The sequence below is a fragment of the Schistocerca serialis genome, chromosome 1, assembly GCF_023864345.2.
Source record: "Schistocerca serialis cubense isolate TAMUIC-IGC-003099 chromosome 1, iqSchSeri2.2, whole genome shotgun sequence".
NCBI classification, from domain to species: domain Eukaryota; kingdom Metazoa; phylum Arthropoda; class Insecta; order Orthoptera; family Acrididae; genus Schistocerca; species Schistocerca serialis.
Window position 1 is genome coordinate 77,048,889 of NC_064638.1, and position 18,848 is coordinate 77,067,736.

The window sequence follows — 18,848 nt, forward strand, 5'->3', positions numbered from 1 at the left end:
GTAATAGAATAGAATTTAACTAATTTCAGATTTTGTACTTTATTGCGGCAGTTTGTAGTTACACATTCTTGGTTCAGGCATCTAGAGACCTGAGTATAGGGAAACATAAACAGCCATGCATAATTTTCGATTTGAATTTGGTAGGAGATATAATTATAGAATATTTAATGTCATTTCTACGAGTTGCATTTTCGAAAAGATGCGTGTGTATTGATGTTTGTGAAGCAAAAAAAGATAATTTTTCAGTGTAGAACCTTTCTAATCCGAAACCTAATTACATTTTATGTTATAATTTATCCCAAGTCATTGTCCCCATTCAAAATCCATGTCAAATTATGAGTTATCATTTCTACTTGTTCAGATTTATTATGAACCAAGTATGTTTCTTTAGAAAAAAAAAGAGAGAGAGCGCACTGCACCAAGCGCATCTCAGTGTTCAGTAAATGTTACGAGATTTCAAGCCAAGAGCAGTGTCACGATGTTTCCATTGTGCAATAAGTAAGCCAAAATTAAATAACGAAAAAAGGGAACACTGAGTTTTTCCAGGGTTAGTTTATCAGCTTAAACATTTAATGATTAACAGTGTTGAATTCAGACAGTATTCTTACCATTACGAATTTTTAAACAGTACAGGAACTAGACAGGCACTTTCAAGTTACTTTCCCGCAGCCAGATTTCTGAACACATTCTCGCAGTCGAATTTCCATGTTCAACGTTGATGAATTCCTATACACTGCCAGGAAGCAAAACTCTTATTCAATGTAATCAATGATACAGTTTTCAATAAGATAACTTTCACGTTATCCAATAGTTATCTAACTTATCATCAAATTTGCTTTTCTGTGGCAGCAGCTTCGATACATGAACTGTTAAGCTGTGTGGTAGTTTGCGCATATAAGCGCCTTTCCTGTTTTCGACGTATTGCAGCTTCGATACATGAACTGTTAAAATGTGTGGTAGTTTGCTCATATACCTGACTTTCCTGTCTTCGACATATTATTTTTTTAAGATGACTTTCACGTTGTCTAACATATAATTTTTTTCATTTTTATGTTTCTTGGCAGCAGCTTCGATACATGCACTGTTAAGCTGACTGTGTGGTAGTTTGAGCATCGCATATAACTGACTTTCCTGTCTTCGAAAGTGTACGGATAATATTCTTCGGAAAGTCGAATGTTATGTTTCCAGTACCTTAGATCAGTGGTCCCTAACAGGTGGTCCGCGGACGCCCAGGTGTCCGCGAGCTATGCCAGAGGGGTCCGCAAGATGCTATTAGAATAAAAAATTATTATATATATTTCGTATGATAACAGATTTTTTGTTTAGGCCGCTTCCTACATGAGCAGTTTTAAGCTCAATATTATTTCAATAATGAATATGTCAATGTTTTTTCTAGGTACCAAAAATAGAAAACGTATAAAAAGACTCTTAATTTGGCTTGTTTAGGTACTTGATACTGTGATATGATAAGGTATCAATCATACTCAATGAGGGGGTCCTCGAGAAAATTTTCTTGGGAACCCCTGCCTTAGATACTTCAGATGAGTAATCGTTTGGTCGCAACTTCTCCTAATGATTTTAAAAATTCCAAAGGAAAGTTATCTTTGTATACGAGGGTCATTCAATAATTAAAGAAACAAACTGGTCTGGGGAAAAAACTGTTATAGGGCAAGTCTGGTACTTTTATGACTTTAATTTGGCATCACTGGGATGAGCCCTGATCAGCTGATGTATCAACATTGTTTTGTTTGTTTCTTGTTGTGGTCTTCAGTCCAGAGATCGGTTATATGCAGCTCTCCATGCTACTCTATCCTGTGCAAGCTTCTTCATCTCCTAGTACCTACTGCAACCTACATCCTAACCTCAAAAATACACGCCGCGCGGTCTAAGGTGTCTTGTCACGGCCCGCGGCTCCCCCCTTCGGAGGTTCGAGTCCTTCGGTCGTGGGTGAGTGTGTTGTCTTTACCGTAAGTTAGTTTAAGTAGTGTGCAAGCCTAGGGACCGATGACCTCAGCAGTTTGGTCCCATAGAACTTACCTCAAATTTCCAATTTTTTTTCAAAAATACATTTGAAGATGGCGAGTTCACTTGAAACCTCCACATTACTTAAACAACGTTCTGCTATTCGTTTTTTACATGCTGAAGGCGAGAAACCAGTCAATATATACTGTAGAATGTCTAATATTTATGGTGAAGCTTGTATGAATCGTGCCAATTTTTACAAGTGAGTAGAGCAGTTCAAAAATGGTCGCGACTCAGTGACTGACTAACACCGTTCTGGCAGACCAATTCCCGTTTCAACTCCCTCACTTGAAAGTAGAATTGATGACATTATTCGTGCTGACCGCCGTGTGGCTGTAGAAATAACAGTTGATAAGGTTCAAGTTAGTACTGGTATAGTTCATAACACTATCTGTAACAGGCTGAAGTACCGTAATACATGCGCAGGATGGGTCCCAAAGGACTGCCGGCCGAAGTGGCCGTGCGGTTAAAGGCGCTGCAGTCTGGAACCGCAAGACCGCTACGGTCGCAGGTTCGAATCCTGCCTCGGGCATGGATGTTTGTGATGTCCTTAGATTAGTTAGGTTTAAGTAGTTCTAAGTTCTAGGGGACTAATGACCTCAGCAGTTGAGTCCCATAGTGCTCAGAGCCATTTGAGCCAACCCAAAGGACTTGGCGCGGCTACACAAGGAAACAAGGTTGAGAGTGTGCACAGAGCTAGAGGAACGTTATGAAAGAGAAGGTGAGCACTTCCTCAACAAAATTTTAACTTGCAATGAAACTTGGGTGCGCTATTATGAGCCAGAATCAAAAAAAGCATGGAGTGGAAGCACACCAACTCACCTGTAAAGAAAAAATTCAAAACCCAAGCATCAATAGGAAAAGTCACGTTGACGGTGTTTCGGGATGCCGAAGGTCCAGTTTTTTGTGATTATCTGGAAGAGCAGCGTACAGTGAACAGCCAATACTACTCGGATTTGCTTTTAAACAATGTGAAGCCAGCCATGAGAGAGAGACGTCGTGGATCTGAGAGGTGTGATTCTGCTGCAAGACAAAGCACGTCCTCATATTGCTCAACTAACACGTGCAGCCATCGACAAAAATGGGCTGGGAAGTATTGCCTCATCCCCCTTACAGCCCTGATTTAGCACCTAGTGATTTCCATTTGTTTGGTGCACTGAAGGAGGCATTACGTGGGAAGAGGTTCCAGGACAACGAGGACGTGAAAAAGTTTGTGGGAAATTGGTTCAAACATCAGAGAAAGAGTTCTTTGCAGAAGGAACAAGAAAGCTTGTAGCCCGTTGGAACAAATGCATAAATGTGCAAGGGGATTATCTTGAAATGTAGAAAAAGTATTGTTTTGTAAAAATAAACGCTTTTTTCTCCTGACCAATTTGTCTCTTTAATTATTGAATGACCCTCGTACATCCTGCCTTCTTTAATAGCAAATCATCCATAGCTATGTTTAACTATTACTCTAATAGGCCTACTTGACTCGCTATGTCTGTCATACTGACATTCATTTCTTCCTCCAGCAAGCCAGCAGACAGTTCCGCACCCTATGTACTCTTTCCAAATGGTTCAAATGGCTCTGAGCACTATGGGACTCAACTGCTGAGGTCATTAGTCCCCTAGAACTTAGAACTAGTTAAACCTAACTAACCTAAGGACATCACAAACATCCATGCCCGAGGCAGGATTCGAACCTGCGACCGTAGCGGTCTTGCGGTTCCAGACTGCAGCGCCTTTAATCGCACGGCCACTTCGGCCGGCCTACTCTTGCCACATATGCGCTATCTCCTCTGCGTTTTAACAGTGGCATTCATTTTATACTCTTAATTTTGACTCCTTTGCTTTTAATTTCACTAAAGCTTAATTTGACTTTTCTGTTTGCTGAATCTGTTCTTCTGACCACAACTTCCATCTGGATTTCTTTTCATTTTCCTTCATCCCTTAGCTTTAGCGTCCCTGCACTTCATACCGATTTCGTTTCTAAGTAACTATTGCTGTATTTTTTTCTTTTCTTGTCCACTTTTACATTTCGTTCTTTTGGTTTTTAACCGAAGGTTTTTTCACAGGTACCTATATTTGACAGTTCAACTCATGTGATTCCCTTTCCCCTTTTGCGGATGTTCGTTCCTCTTCAAGTGAACTGTCTACTATGGCGTTCATAGTCGCAGTATCTACAGACTAACTTCAATTGTTCATCGTAGTTGGTCAATACTTTTGTATCTAACGACTTCACACATTGATTCTTGCTGACAATTCTGTAGAAATTGTGATCTTTGCCTGTATCTGCTCATGGGTAGTCCTACAATGCAGTAGCCGGCCGCGGTGGCCGAGCGGTTCTAGACGCTTCAGTACGGAACCGCGCGACTGCCACGGTCGCCATTTGAACCATTTGAAATCCTACAATACAGTAACTGATTTGCGGGATGACTGTCTCACTTCAAAAATGGTTCAAATGGCTCTAAGCACAATGGGACTTAACATCTGAGGTCATCAGTCCCCTAGAACTTAGAACTACTTAAACCTAACTAACCTATGGACATCACACACATCCATGCCCGAGGTAGGATACGAACCTGCGACCGTAGCAGCAGCGCGGTTCGGGACTGAAGCGCCTAGAACCGCTCGGTCACATGGGCCGGCACTGTCTCACTATGAAGTAATCTAGCTGCTATCGTTCTGTGTTTCCATCTTTTCTAAGTTTACCTCCTTCTTTTTGAAAAGCGCGTTTGGCATTAAAAGCTAAAATGTATCGCGTAACTCTTTCTCTCCCTAACTGTGTCTTGTATTCCCCAATACAAGATTTACAGCGCATCGCAGGGGTACTTTGTACCACAGCTAGTTATTACATCTCCTATTCCACCCGCAAGTGCAGCAACGGAAAAATTATTTCATGCATGCCTTTGTACGAGTCACAGTCTCCCTTAATTTGTCATTAAGTGCGATGATAATAATAAATAATGATGCCGTAATAAATAATAATGTCGTGCGATGTTGAAGATTATATGTGCTGCTAAGGGAGGAATGAGAAGATTTTCCGCAGAATCGGCGAGGTAAGGAACATCTGGAAATCACTGACAAGAAGGAGGGACAGATTGGTAGAACATCTGTTAAGACATTACGGAGTAACTTCCATGGCAATGCAGGGAGCTGCACGGGGTAAGAACAGTAGAGTAAGACAGAGATTGGAATAAATCCAGCAAGTAATTGAGGACGTAGGTTGCAAGTGCTACTCTGAGATAAAGAGGTCGGCACAGTGCAAGAATTCGTGACGGGCCACTCAAACCCGTCAGAAGACGTTACTCAAGTAAAGTGCACGGCGCAACGGCCTGGCGCAAGTCATTCAACTGGACGCAACTATGGCGACTTCCGTGTCCTGAGCCGAAGGCACCCGGTCTTCATAGGCGATCATCCATTCTGGTACTAATCGGATCCAAGGCGATAACCGGTGCATCCTGGGTGGAAAGGTCATTGGCCTTAGGCGAGATGAATGTTGGAGTAGTGTTATCATTCTGCAGTCAGTGGCAAATCCTAGTTCTCTAATCATTCTCTGTAGTGTCTGCTGTTAAGATAAGTCTTTTGTTTTCCAAGTATTTCCTTCTAAGCTATAGGCTCTTTTCCGTAATACACTCGTACTGATCGAAACGACAGGTAACAAATGTGAAGGCACGTTTGTGAATTTTTTTTATGTTTTCCTTTAATCCGTATTTATGGTGGTCCCAGACACTCGAGGAGAACTCAAGACTGAATTGCACAACTGTTCTGTACGGGAGTTGTACGTCTTTTTTGTTTTTTTTTAATCAATAAACAAACAAAGACAAAGCACTAACTTAAAATTTCAGTATGGCAAATCAGTGTCGTCTATATAAAATCTGTGCCACACGAACAAACTCAAGGCTAAACATGTAACATGTGTGCTACATCTCGAGTCTCATCTAGCTTCATACTGTCTTTTCCCGCTGAGCCATCTCCTTTTGATCTTTGATTTGTGTCGTCATTTTTCGAACTTACGGCGAGCTGTACGTCATAATAACTACATGACTCTAACAGCAATTATTAGCCAATATATTGTTAATTTAGGCTGCAGCCCAATGTTAATTTAGGCTGCAGCCCAATGTGTTGTATGCTTCAGTGATTCATAATGCGAAAGGAAATCCTTTACAGAATGCCGTTTCTTTATATATGCAAATTATGTCGAGAAGGTTTTGATTGAACAGGGTGGGCACGGAAGTGGCATTGCTAGGAAGAAAATAAAAGAAAAATTGCCGTAATACCAACAGGAAATATTATCGCCAAGCATATCAAACGATAGCATTTGACCTACGGGATATGAACCTGGAATTATGTTTTATCTCGGCTACGTATCCTTATGAAGACTGGTCTGTGTTTATAAGTATACGAAGCTAGGAGTGTGAACCCAAGTGTTACGACCTTACGCTTCGGCTTAGGCACCCCCTTAAATTTCTAAAAAGTGTCTAAAACCAAGTCTTAGCTATGATGTGACTACCTCACGGAATCTATTCTTCTCAAAACCTATTACTTCACTGTACATTAAAGACATTGCTACAAATAAATGTTAGCAATGATAGGTATAATTTATAGAAACAAAACCCAATCACAACCAACTAACCAACAAGTGAAAATTTTGGTTAGACACAATACTATCCAGAAATACTTTTATTCAGAAGCAATCGAAAGATATCGATGGAATGTTTGATGTCGGTGTACGACGGTAAACAGCCGTGAGTCAGTGAGGTACTAGATCACAGGTCTGCAGGTGATGTGCAAGGTGCATCTGAAGATGCTAATTAGAATGACTTGTGGACGCCGTGAGAAGACTATGGACACTTTTGTTCAGAACACTTTCAGTCAAATTTTACCTGAACGTTGGCAATATTTTACACCGGATTAACCAGCAACGGTTCAATTTTTGATGATTATGAGGTACAGCTTTGTAAATTGCCAGGAAACATACCAGAATGCCGCCGACCTGTTACCTCGATAAAACAGTATCTCGAATCTACGTGACTTAACGAGGTGTCGCTGAGGTTAACATACTGGAATCGTCCTGATTTACGTTTTCAGTGATTTCCCTAAATCACATGCAAATTCCAGGCTGAAAGGGCCCGGCTGATTTCCTTCCTCTTCCTGTCCGAATGCGATCTTGTAATCCGTCTCTAGTGACATCGCCGTCGACGGACGTTAAACCCTGATCTTCACTTGTCTCGAAATTACATAACATTCAGTGATTCGCAATAAATACCTTCCAGTAACTAAATTTCTAAGCGAAATAATAACAACAACGCAATCCCAGTAAACAGTAAAGAGCTGATTTCTGTCTTACAAAAGCAGTGTGGCATCTCGTGTGTCGTGTAACTCATGAAAGATGGTCAGTGTCTTCAGGATGATCTCTGTTCATGACTAAACCCTTCTTCCTCCCAGATTACGGATCCATCTCCATCGCATGGAGGTGAAAGACGCGACAATTTCGAAAACGGCGAACGCAAGACCGCGTAGATGCTGTAAGGTCAGTGTCGCCTAACCTCGATATATCGTTACGACATTTACTTCTCTATATTTATTTCAGTTATCTTCCTATACGAGATAAAAACCGGGAAGAAAGCGTCATAAAAGTGACGTAGTTGTGATAAGAGCTGCGGTCAATAACTGTCGCTACTTCTTTAACAGGGCCCGCGCGTTTCGAGGGCTGTGCTTCATTTTCAGGTGGCAAGTCGTGATTGTGATCAGTACTGAAGAACTTTGCCTTCCGTATTTCTATCAGAAGCATTTCATTTCTTCAACTCAGACAGTGAGAATTTTCTTAAATTACGTAAGTCACAAAATCTTGTAATAACTGAAAGACCGACAACGCCTATTACAAACCAATCTTTGGGTCTTTTTCAAGGAAAACTGTAAAGTTATATATAATAATTTTCCTGTCTCACTCTCTGAAACGATTAAATGGACGTCCTGGAAGCTTGCTACTGCATTGACACGAAACCAAACATCGGCTATTACTGCTATAATCTCCAGAGTTTTCTTTCTTCAGTACTGTCCGAGTGGTGGCAAATACAGAGGAATAAGAATTTTATTGCACATCTGTGTTATTTCGCACCTTATCTGGGAATTTTTGAAGTGCAGTTATGCATATGACAAATTTCTTACTCACATGGAAGCAGTATCGAAGCCTCGACTATCGGTTAAGTATCATCACGCCTTCTTATGAGGTTCTCAAAAGTGTTTGTGTAACGACGTTTGGCCATTGTATTCCACTATTACAATCTACATCTGCATCAACTTTCATAGTCTCACATCTCTATGAAGTGTACGGCAAGGGACGCTACCCACTGTACCATCTAGTTGTGTTTTCTCACGTTCCATTAGTGCGTGGAACGAGTGACAAGTCACAGTTTAAATGCCTCTGCTGTTGTAGTTAGTCTAATCTTGGATTCGTGGTCCCTACGGTAGTGGTGGGTAGGGGGTTCTATAATACTCCTAGATTCTCCACTTAATACTGGTCCTTGGAACTTCGTAAGAAGGCTTTCGCGGTATGGTTGACATCTTTCCATACTAATATCATGATGCAGAATATCAACAACCATAAGTAAAAAAAATTGTAAAGAAGCGTGTACAGGAGGCATCTGATTTAGCTAACAGCTAATTTATACAGCTTTACATCGACGTAAATTTAAGAATCATGGGCAAACACAAGCGTGTGTATATACAATTGTGCTTAAAATAAAGCCTCGCACAAATAGTATATTATTTATAAGTTTCCGACATATGAATCGATCGAGACAAGCATAAAAGAGCTGATAAAACACACACACACACACACACACACACACACACACACACACACACCTCTGTTTGATAACATGGAAGACGCCAAGTGCATAGAAGCCCTGCAGATTACCTCGCAGCAAAAGACGCGTGGCCGAAGCTGTCACAGAATGCGGATAAAAATACGCCCTGCCAGTTAAAACATTGTTACAACATGCATGTCTGCCACCCTAATTACACATAACACTTTCTTAAAAGCAGTTTGACAAGCCTACTTACCAATTTTGTACAAAAAGATATTCCGCCGCGTCAACGCCGCCAGTTCCGACTGCAGCCGGATGATGTGGAACGGCGAACCGCGACAGTGGTGCAGTGCTGCCAACACTGCGCAAAGAAAGCAGCTTTCAGTGGGCGTTGATACTCCACGGAGAAACAATCTTATGTTACCATAGTACACTGTTATAAAATACATGTAAATGCTTGTTCATTTCAAGATCTTCGTTGTGCTAGACTTTGAAAAGTTAGAAACGGTGTTCCTAAAACTGAATAAAAATTTAAGATGGTGCTGCGGGTATTTGTAGTATGTCTGCCATGACAAACACAAGAGCATCATGGTTGTGAAGAATGGAGGGAAAAAGGAAAGTAGGAATTTGATGTGACATGTATTGTAGCTGTACGATTAGACATCGTGCAATTTTTCCAGGCAGCAGGCGGCCAACGAAGTACCGAATTCTACAATACTTGCCTCATTATTGGTTTAAAAGTGTTTTAAGCGCGACACGAAGCGATTGTTTGACTGCCAGAACAACTGTTTTCATACTTGCAAACTGCTATACTTTCAAGGCCGTGGAAGCGAACTAAAAGTGCCTTTTCTTATCTACTCCGTTACTGATGTTTACTAGTTTACTAATATCGACGATAAATATGATGAAACCCATTTTTTGCGATTATCCTATAAAACATACAAGACGACGCTGTTGACAAGTTTAGTAAACATGGGACATGTCGATACCAGGGCACAAAGGTCTTGCGAATTTCATTCCGTGTACTCAGTTGAACAGTACTTCCCAGACAGGCGCTTGAACAATATACGAGGCGTATTTTTTAATTAGTACCGTTTTGAAATTTAAAAAAAGACGTGCAAAGATATCTCAATAATTTTATTTTTAGATGAAAGCCTGTACCTTAATCTACTTTTCTACATAATTTCCGTCAATATTGAGGCACTTCTCATAACGTTGTACCAGTTTTTTAATACTCTCCTCATGGGAGTCTGCCGCCTGACTTGTTAACCACTGCATCACCACCGTTTTGACTTCGTCATCGTCGTGAAGATACTGACCGCCCAGGTGTTTCTGCAAGTGCAGGAACAGATGGTAGTCACTGGGCGCAAGATCGGGGCTGTACGGAGGATGATCTATAGTTTCCCATCGAAGAGATGTGATGAGATCTTTAGTCTGATTCGCCACATGCGGACAGGTATTGTCTTGCAGCAAAACGATGCCCTTGCTCAACTTCCACGGACTGTTGCTTTGATTCTGGTGTGACGTAGGCCATCCATGTTTCATCGCCCGTAACAATTTGGCTTAAGAAATCATCACAGTCGTTGTGGTACCGCTGAAGGAAAGTCAATGCACTGTCTAAACGTTTGGTTTCGTGCACATCCGTCAAAATTTTCGGTACACAACGTGCGCACAATTTTCGGTAATTCAAGTGCTCGGTCACAATGCCATACAAAACACTACGAGAAACATTAGGAAAGTCATCCCGCAAGGAGGAAATCGTAAAGCGTCTGTTTTCTCTCACCTTATTGTCCACTTCCTGCATCAAACTTTCATTAACGACCGAAGGACGCCCACTCCGTTGTTCATCATGCATATTGTAAGCCCTCTTTAAATGCTTTCACCCACTTCCTTACCATTCCATCACTCATAATGTTTTCTCCGTAAACTGCACAGATCTCACGATGAATATCGGTCGCTTTTAGGCCTTTAGCACTAAGAAATCTTAAAACAGCCCGTACTTCACAGTCGGCGGGACCCACGATTATCGGTGGCATCTTAAACACTCAGTACACAACGTAAACAAGGAAGAATCAGACTATAATGGCGTCAGTGCGTAGATTAAGGTACAGACTTTCATGTAAAAATAAAATTATTGAGATATGTTAGCACGTCTTTTTTTAATTTCAAAACGGTACTTACTTAAAAAAACACGCCTCGTACGCAGATGTCAGCAGTTGAGAGAGGGCGTGTAGCTGAGCTCAGTGAATCCAGTTGGAAAAAACAGCGAATTCCTCGTCATTTCGATGCCACTCTTCGACGAAGTTGGCAGGAATGTGTAAAGTATGTCCGAACGAACACATCTTCAAGAAGCAAGCAGTTGACTTAGAGAGACGACAAAATCTCAGGACCGAGCAATCGTCGGAGAGGCTCCCAGAGCCCCAACTTCATCGTTATCGACGATGCGACGTGCAACTGGTGCTCCATTGACCCCAAGGACCATTGATAGGCAGCTCACAGAAAGGCGGTTGAGTTCAGGGCGCCCCCATGCGCTGACTATCATTGACCTCTGTCCATCAACAAGCCCATCTGCGGTTGTGTCGGGCACATTCGGCCTGGAATTTCATTGACCGAAGTGTGTTTAGTGAGGAGTACCGCTTCGAACTGAGCCCGATGACCACCGAAGACGCGTCTGTAGACGTCCAGACAGCAGTGAGATACCAAGCTGACTGTCGCCCGCCGTACGAACCGATAATCAGGAGTGAAGACCTGAGGCGCCATTTTGACAGCAGGATCCCTTTGGCAACATTCGCGGCACCCATACAGCACAGCGGTACGTCGACGATACTCTGCGCCCTGTTTTGTTGCCCTTCATGGCAAGCCATCCTGCGCATACATTTCAGCAAGATAATGGCAGCCCGCGCCCAGCGAAGAGTTTGTACCGCTTGACCCGGTGTTGCCAACCGCTACCTTGCCCAGTGAAGTCACCGGATCTCTCCCCAACTGAGAACGCTGGGTCATTATAGGTAGGGCCCGCCAACAAACTCGGGATTTTGACAATCTAACACGCCAGTTAGAATTTGGCACGATATCCCTCAGAACAACATCCAGCAACTTTGTCAATCAATGCCAAGACGAATAACTACTTACACAATGATTGGAGGTTAACCAACGCGCTATTGACTGGCTCAATTTGTGTAGTTTTTTCCCTTGAATAAATCGTCCATTTTCTTCTGAAATTGTTGTCGTTTATTTGTCTGTACAGCACGTCTACGTAGATCAGATGTACGGAAAGCACGAAAATGTGTACTTATCTATTTATTTACTGTAAATAACATAAAATCTAAATAAGTTATGTACATTAATTTTGTGAAATGTAATTACCATTTCATAAATAATATTTTAAAGGTATAGCGGAAGTCAGACTGTGGCTGATTGCGATCGATTGTAATAATTTTTTTAAGTAAGTAAGTAGTAGATGAGTTTTGCTATTTGGGGAGCAAAATAACTGATGATGGTCGAAGTAGAGAGGATAACATGTAGACTGGCAGTGGCAAGGAAAGCATTTCTGAAGAAGAGAAATTTGTTAACATCGAGTATAGATTTAAATGTCAGGAAGTCGTTTCTAAAAGTATTTGTGTTGAGTATAGCCATGTATGGAAGTGAAACGTGAACGATAAATAGTTTAGACAAGAAGAGAATAGAAGCTTTCGAAATGTGGTGCTATAGAAGAATGCTGAAGATTAGATGGTCAGACCACTTAACTAACGAGGAGATATTGAATAGAATTGGGGAGAAGAGAAACTTGTGGCACAACTTGACTAGAAGAAGGGATCGGTTGGTAGGAGATGTTGTGAGGCATCAAGGGATCACTAATTTAGTATTGGAGGGCAGCGTGGAGGGTAAAAATCATAGGGGGAGACCACGAGATGAATACACTAAGCAGAATCACAAGGATGTAGGTTGCAGTAGGTACTGGGAGATGAAGAAGCTTGCACAGGATGGAGTAGCATGGAGAGCTGCATCAAACCAGACTCAGGACTGAAGACCACAACAACGACAAGAAGTGAAGAGCGTTCCTGTAGCCTTTGTACTGATAGGATGCACTATAGCTGCGTTTGTTGCGTACCATTAATTAATCTTTCTTTTGCGTAGACAAATTTGGCTCAAATGGTTCAAATGGCTCTGAGCACTATGGGACTCAACTGCTGAGGTCATTAGTCCCCTAGAACTTAGAACTAGTTAAACCTAACTAACCTAAGGACAGCACAAACATTCATGCCCGAGGCAGGATTCGAACCTGCGACCGTAGCGGTCTTGCGGTTCCAGACCGCAGCGCCTTTAACCGCACGGCAGACAAATTTGGTGTAAGTGTCATGTATTATCTTTAGAATCATTTGCAGTTAAACTAGTGCTCCTGATGGCCATATCATAAATGAAATGTTTTATTGCTTTATTGTTGCACCCAACGATCAATACGAGCTTAACGGATCGTGGCGTGGAGACACAATGGCCGAATAGAATTAGTATTCGGCCGTTTATTCATTTGCAGCTTGCTACAACGACGTTGAGATTAATTCCCGTTCATCATGAAGCGTTTTGCCAACTTGAGTGCAAGCGCAGAACCTTAAATGATCTGGCCACAGTCTCCAAGCTATGATTCCGTTTCCCCCATAAATAATAGATATCTGCCCCGCCAAAGTGATGGTGGTATAGAAAGGTGTAATTTTTTCCAAATTTTGTAGCATTTTTCTAGAAGTCAATTTGACCACTAACAAAGATGCATCCACCATCAACTATGCTCTACAAGAGGTGTTTGAAAAGTCAGTGCAAAAATAAAAACTACTTACATGTTTTGGGTAAACCTTTTTTATTTTTCGACATAGTCTCCTTTTAGACTTATACACTTCGTCCAAGGCTGTTCTAATTTGTTGATCCCTTCTCAATAATAGGAAATGTCCAAATCTGCAAAATAGCTATTAGTTGCTGCAATCACCTCCTCATTGAGTAAAATTTTTGTCCCACCAGTCATTTCTTCAAATTGGGGAACAAATAGTAGTCCGAGGGAGCCAAGTCTGAAGAATAGGGAGGATGTGAAACGGGCTGGAATCCTATTTCCATTAATTTTGCGACCACAACTGTTGAGGTTTGTGCTGCTGCATTGTCGTGACGGACTTTTTTGTGGTCCAATCGCCGGCTGTTTTTCTTGCAGCTCGGTTTTCAAACGGTCCAGTAACGATGAATAATATGCACCTGTTATAGTTTTACCATTTTCCAGATAGTCGATGAGGTTTATGCCTTGCGAATCCCAAAAGACAATCGCCATAACCTTTCCGGCAGATGGAATGATCTTCGCATTTTTTGGTGCAGAATCTCGTTTGGGAACCCATTGTTAAGATTGTTCTTTGGTCTCAGGAGTATAGTAATGTATCCATGTTTCATCCACAGTGACGGAACAACGCTTAAAGCCCTGCGGATTCTTCCTGAACAGCTGCAAACCATCCCTGCAACACTTCACCCGATTCCATTTTTGGTCAAGTGTGAGCAATCGCGGAACCCATCTTGCGAATAGCTTTCTCATGGCTGGCTCTGAGCACTATGGGACTCAACATCTGTGGTCATAAGTCCCCTAGAACTTAGAACTACTTAAACCTAACTAACCTAAGGACATCACACACATCCATGCCCGAGGCAAGATTCGAACCTGCGACCGTAGCAGTCGCGCGGTTCCTGACTGAGCGCCTAGAACCGCTAGACCACCGCGGCCGGCAGCTTTCTCATGTGCAAGTGTTTATGCAAATTATTACGTACCCATTCATTCGAGATGCCCATAGCACTAGCAATCTCAAGCACATTAACTCTTGTCATCCATCACCATATCATGGATTTTATCAATGATTTCTGGAGTCATAACCTCCACAGGGCGTCCAGAACGTTCAGCATCACTTGTGCCCATATGACCACTCCGAAAATGGCCACTTATAAACTGTTCTAATCGGATGTGCAGAGTCACCGTAATGTTTATCAAGCTTCTCTTTAGTCTCCTGAGGCGTTTTGTCTTTCGTAAAGTAATGTTTAATCACCACACGAAGTTCTTTTTCCTCCAGTTTTTGACAATCACTCGACTTCCTTGATTCACACGAATACCAAACAAAAAGAAATAGACCAATATGGCTGAAACTTGGTGTACGTTCTTTCCAAAGATGCTACTAACTAAACATGACCTCGATATGCGCCAGTGGTGCCATCTCTCGGACTTTGCACGGACTTTTCAAACGCCCCTCGTAGTTAATTTTAAAGTTTTCTTTCCAGTCATTAGTTTCAGTTTCTATTAAAAGTCAAATTATCAATCATGTTAGCGTCTTGCGTGAGCAGACGCGTCAGCCTTTACCGTTTTCTTAAGCGCAATAAGGAAACCACGAAAAACATCCCCATACCGTAGCACAAACTTCTTCCTACTTCACTTTGCATTACCCGTGATGACAGGTAACGTTTGCCAAACACAGGCCCTTCCATTGGATCGCCATACGATGTAGCGCTATTCATCACTACATCACTCGTTGCTCATCATTCATCGCCCAGTGATGTCGGTTTTCATACCACTGTAAGTGTCGCTTAACATTAACTACAGAAACGTGTGGTTTATGAGGAGCTACTGGACAACTGTGCTCCATTCCTTTTTACGCCCTACGCACTGTCATTGCGCCAGCTGAACTGATGATAGCACCTTGAACCTCACGAGTGATTTCTTCCGCCGATTTCATGTCATTTTTTACAACTGCTCTCCGCAGTGTTCGACGCTCCTTGACAGTGCATGAGATCTGGCTGGTCTTGGTTTAACGGTGGTTCTTCATTCGTGTTTCCACCTCACGGTCTCACCACCAAAACTCGGCTTGGACAGGTTTAGAAGGGCTGAAATGTCCCTGATGGATCTGTTAATCCGGCGACATCCAATGACTATCCTGTGTTCGAAGTCGCTGACCTCTCCTGACCAATACAGGGTGCGTCAAAAAACGTATGCATATTTTGAAGCGTCATAGAAAATGTATTTCCCGTTCTACAATGTTAAATTTCTGGAAATGGAAAGCTTAAAGTCCAATTGGAAAAATAAATGTACTTTGCAAATGTGATTAATGTTCAAACTGGTGGCCTTCAGCATCAATACATTTCTGAGTATGAGTCACCACTGATTACGTGCATCGTACCAAAGTGTCCAATGAGATTTCTGCGCACACCGCCTGAATCTCATTCCAAAGTGTGTCCAGGTTATGCGGTTTACGTTTGTACACCTCATGTTTTACTGTGCCCCATAAGATGAAATCCATGGGCGTGAGGTCTGGAGAGCGTGCAGGAAACTCGATTGGTCCCCTGCGTCCTATCCATTGGCCTGGCACATTGTGATCCAGGTATGCTCGTAAGTCCCTATGATAGTACGGCGGGGCGCCATGTTGTTGGAAATAAAACTCATCATTACCGTATAATGCACGAATGGCAGGGAATATGGAGTCAGCAAGCACTGTTAGGTACGTTTCTCCAGTAACAGTGCCTTCAAAGCGGAAAGCCCCAATGAGTCCCCTTGTAGACAAACAACACCACACATTTACATCAGGCAAATTCACAGCCTTTTCAACTGTAATGTGAGGATTATCTTCAGCCCAGTACACACAATGGTGCCTATTGACAGTTCCATTGAGTTTGAATTGGGCTTCATGCGACCAAATTATCCTACCCATAAATCCCGGTTCACGTCTCACCATCTCCTGAACCCATTCACAAAATTCTAACCTCCGGTCTGGATCGTCATCACTTAGCTGTTGCACCAGTCTTGGAATGTACACACGAAACTTGCCTTTCTTCAGAATGCATAGCACACTACTAGCACTTGCGTTACTCTCACATGCCGCTTGCTTTGAAGATTTTTGAGGCGAACGCTGAAACAGTTCCAAGACCGCAGTTGTGGAATCATCGCTTGTAGCTGTAGGAGGTCGCCCTGATCGACCTTTTTGCACATCACACACTGTTCCATGAATTTCGAATTTGTGTCGTAGACGTGTAATTGTTAACCTTGAAGGTGTTTCTGTACCATACTAACTTCTCCACTGTCTTTGAATCGCAGCTACATTCTCAAACTTCCAGTATCACTTAATTATCTGCTTCCGCGCATCAAAGCTTAAACGCACGTCCGCCATGTTGCAGTTACTTCCTTGCCACTGCTGCCACCTGTTGAAAAAACATAACAGTACTTTCTCACAGATATTTAACCTTGTAGAACGGGAAATAAATTGTCTATGACCGTTCAAAGTGTGTATACATTTTTTGACGCACCCTGTACATTCTACTGTTGCTGCTTCTTTACTAACAACACAATACTCCCCGCCTCCTATTACACAGGAGGGTCCGCCTGTCGTGACATCTTCTTGTAAGTTTCGTACTATGAGGGCTATTCATAAAGTAGGGAACGTTTTGGCATTAAAAAAAAAATAAGTACAAGAAATACGTTTTATTATATACGTTTGAGAGAGCGACTTTTCCACATAGTCACCAAACACATTGAGATACTTATCATAGCGGTGGACAAGATTTGAAATACCTTCGTCGTAAAATTCTGCCGCCTGAGACTTCAGCCAGTTAATCACGCCCGCCTGGAGTTCCGCGTCGTCATCAAAGCGCTGCATTGCAAGCCAGTTCTTCATCTTGGGAAACAAGTGGAAGTCGCTTGGTACAAGATCGAGGCTGTAGGGCGGATGAAAAAAAATTCCCATTTGAATGAATTAACGAGTTCTTTAGTGCGGTTTGCCGTGTGAGGTCGGGCATTGTCATGCAAAAACAAAATTTTGGACGTCAGCTTTCCTCGGCGTTTTGAACTGCTCTTCTAAGGCTGTGGTCAAAGTTTGAGAGCACCGGGCAGAATTTATGTTTCCTCTACCTTCGAGAAAATCAGTAAGAAGCACACTCCGCCTATCCCAAAACACTGTCACCATCAACTTCCTTCCTGACAAGGTTTGCAAACATTTTCTTGGTTTTTGGGGGGACCTTGTGTGCACCCACTCCATGGACTGTAATTTTGTCTCGGAATTGACGTGATCACCCAAGTTTCGTCACTGGTTACGATTCGATCCAGTAATGAATCACCATGCTTGTGGTAGGCCTCCAGAAATGTCAACGTTTCCCCCATTCGCTGTTCTTTATGGCGCTCTGTAAGCATTTTGGGCATCCATCGTGCACAAAATTTGTGATAGCCCAGCTTTTGAGCGGCAATTTCAAACAACAATGTCCGTGAACTAGCGCAAAAGAAAGCGAAAGCTCCGTCATTGTGAAGCGACGGTTTTTACGAATCGTTTCAATAACTTTAGCGACAAGATCGTCAGTAACAATGGTGGGATGTCCACTCTTCTCTTCATCATGAACGCTGGTTCGGCCATTTTTAAATCGAATGCACCATTTCCGGGCGGAACATTCACTCATTGCGTTGTTTCCGTACACTTCGCACAGTTCACGATACATTTCTATAGGTCTTAGGTTTTTTGGCAACAAAAACCGTATCACAGACTGCACCTCACAACTGGCGGGATTTTCGATTGCAGCGCACATTTCAAATTCGAATATCGAAAAAACCAGAGGCGCAGAGAGGTTCCTGCTGTCACAGATGGATGCCGACTGAACTGCCGAGCACGCACATACCAAAATATACGCGATCGGCGCGCGCCTAGCGGCGTCAGAAGGAAACGTTCTCTGCTTTCTGAATAGCGCTCGTATATAGGGGTCCCCAGGTACTTCTAATAGGATAGTGTGTGATACCTTTCCAATATAATTTGGGAGTTATATCGTACGTTACCTTCGAGTTTGACTTATTGTAAGTTATTTTTACATACATTGTGGCCATTCCGCTTGTTACGCATGTTAGGGAGGTGTGTCGGCCAGAAAAATTCTTTTCGCAGAAAACAGGGAACCTGATATGAAATTGGTTGGAAGTAAGTTTGAGTTTATCGTTCCAGCGACGATGAGTTCCTTAGAGATGAAGGACAGGTTTCCGTTAAGGCGCGTACACACTGG

At 42.4% G+C, this 18,848-nt stretch overlaps 2 protein-coding genes across 2 annotated transcripts in view; one reads left to right on the plus strand and one right to left on the minus strand.

Moving 5' to 3' along the window:
* Positions 1-9,177, minus strand: part of LOC126462038 (organic cation transporter protein-like) — a 185,962-nt gene extending 176,785 nt beyond the window's left edge. Inside the window, exon 1 of the mRNA XM_050096045.1 lies at positions 9,073-9,177. The gene's annotated coding sequence lies outside the window, so the exon portion shown is untranslated. The remainder of the gene's footprint in view (positions 1-9,072) is intronic.
* LOC126462080 (beta-1,4-galactosyltransferase 7-like) overlaps positions 1-18,848 on the plus strand; it is an 82,792-nt gene that overhangs the window by 33,680 nt on the left and 30,264 nt on the right. The window lies entirely within an intron of this gene.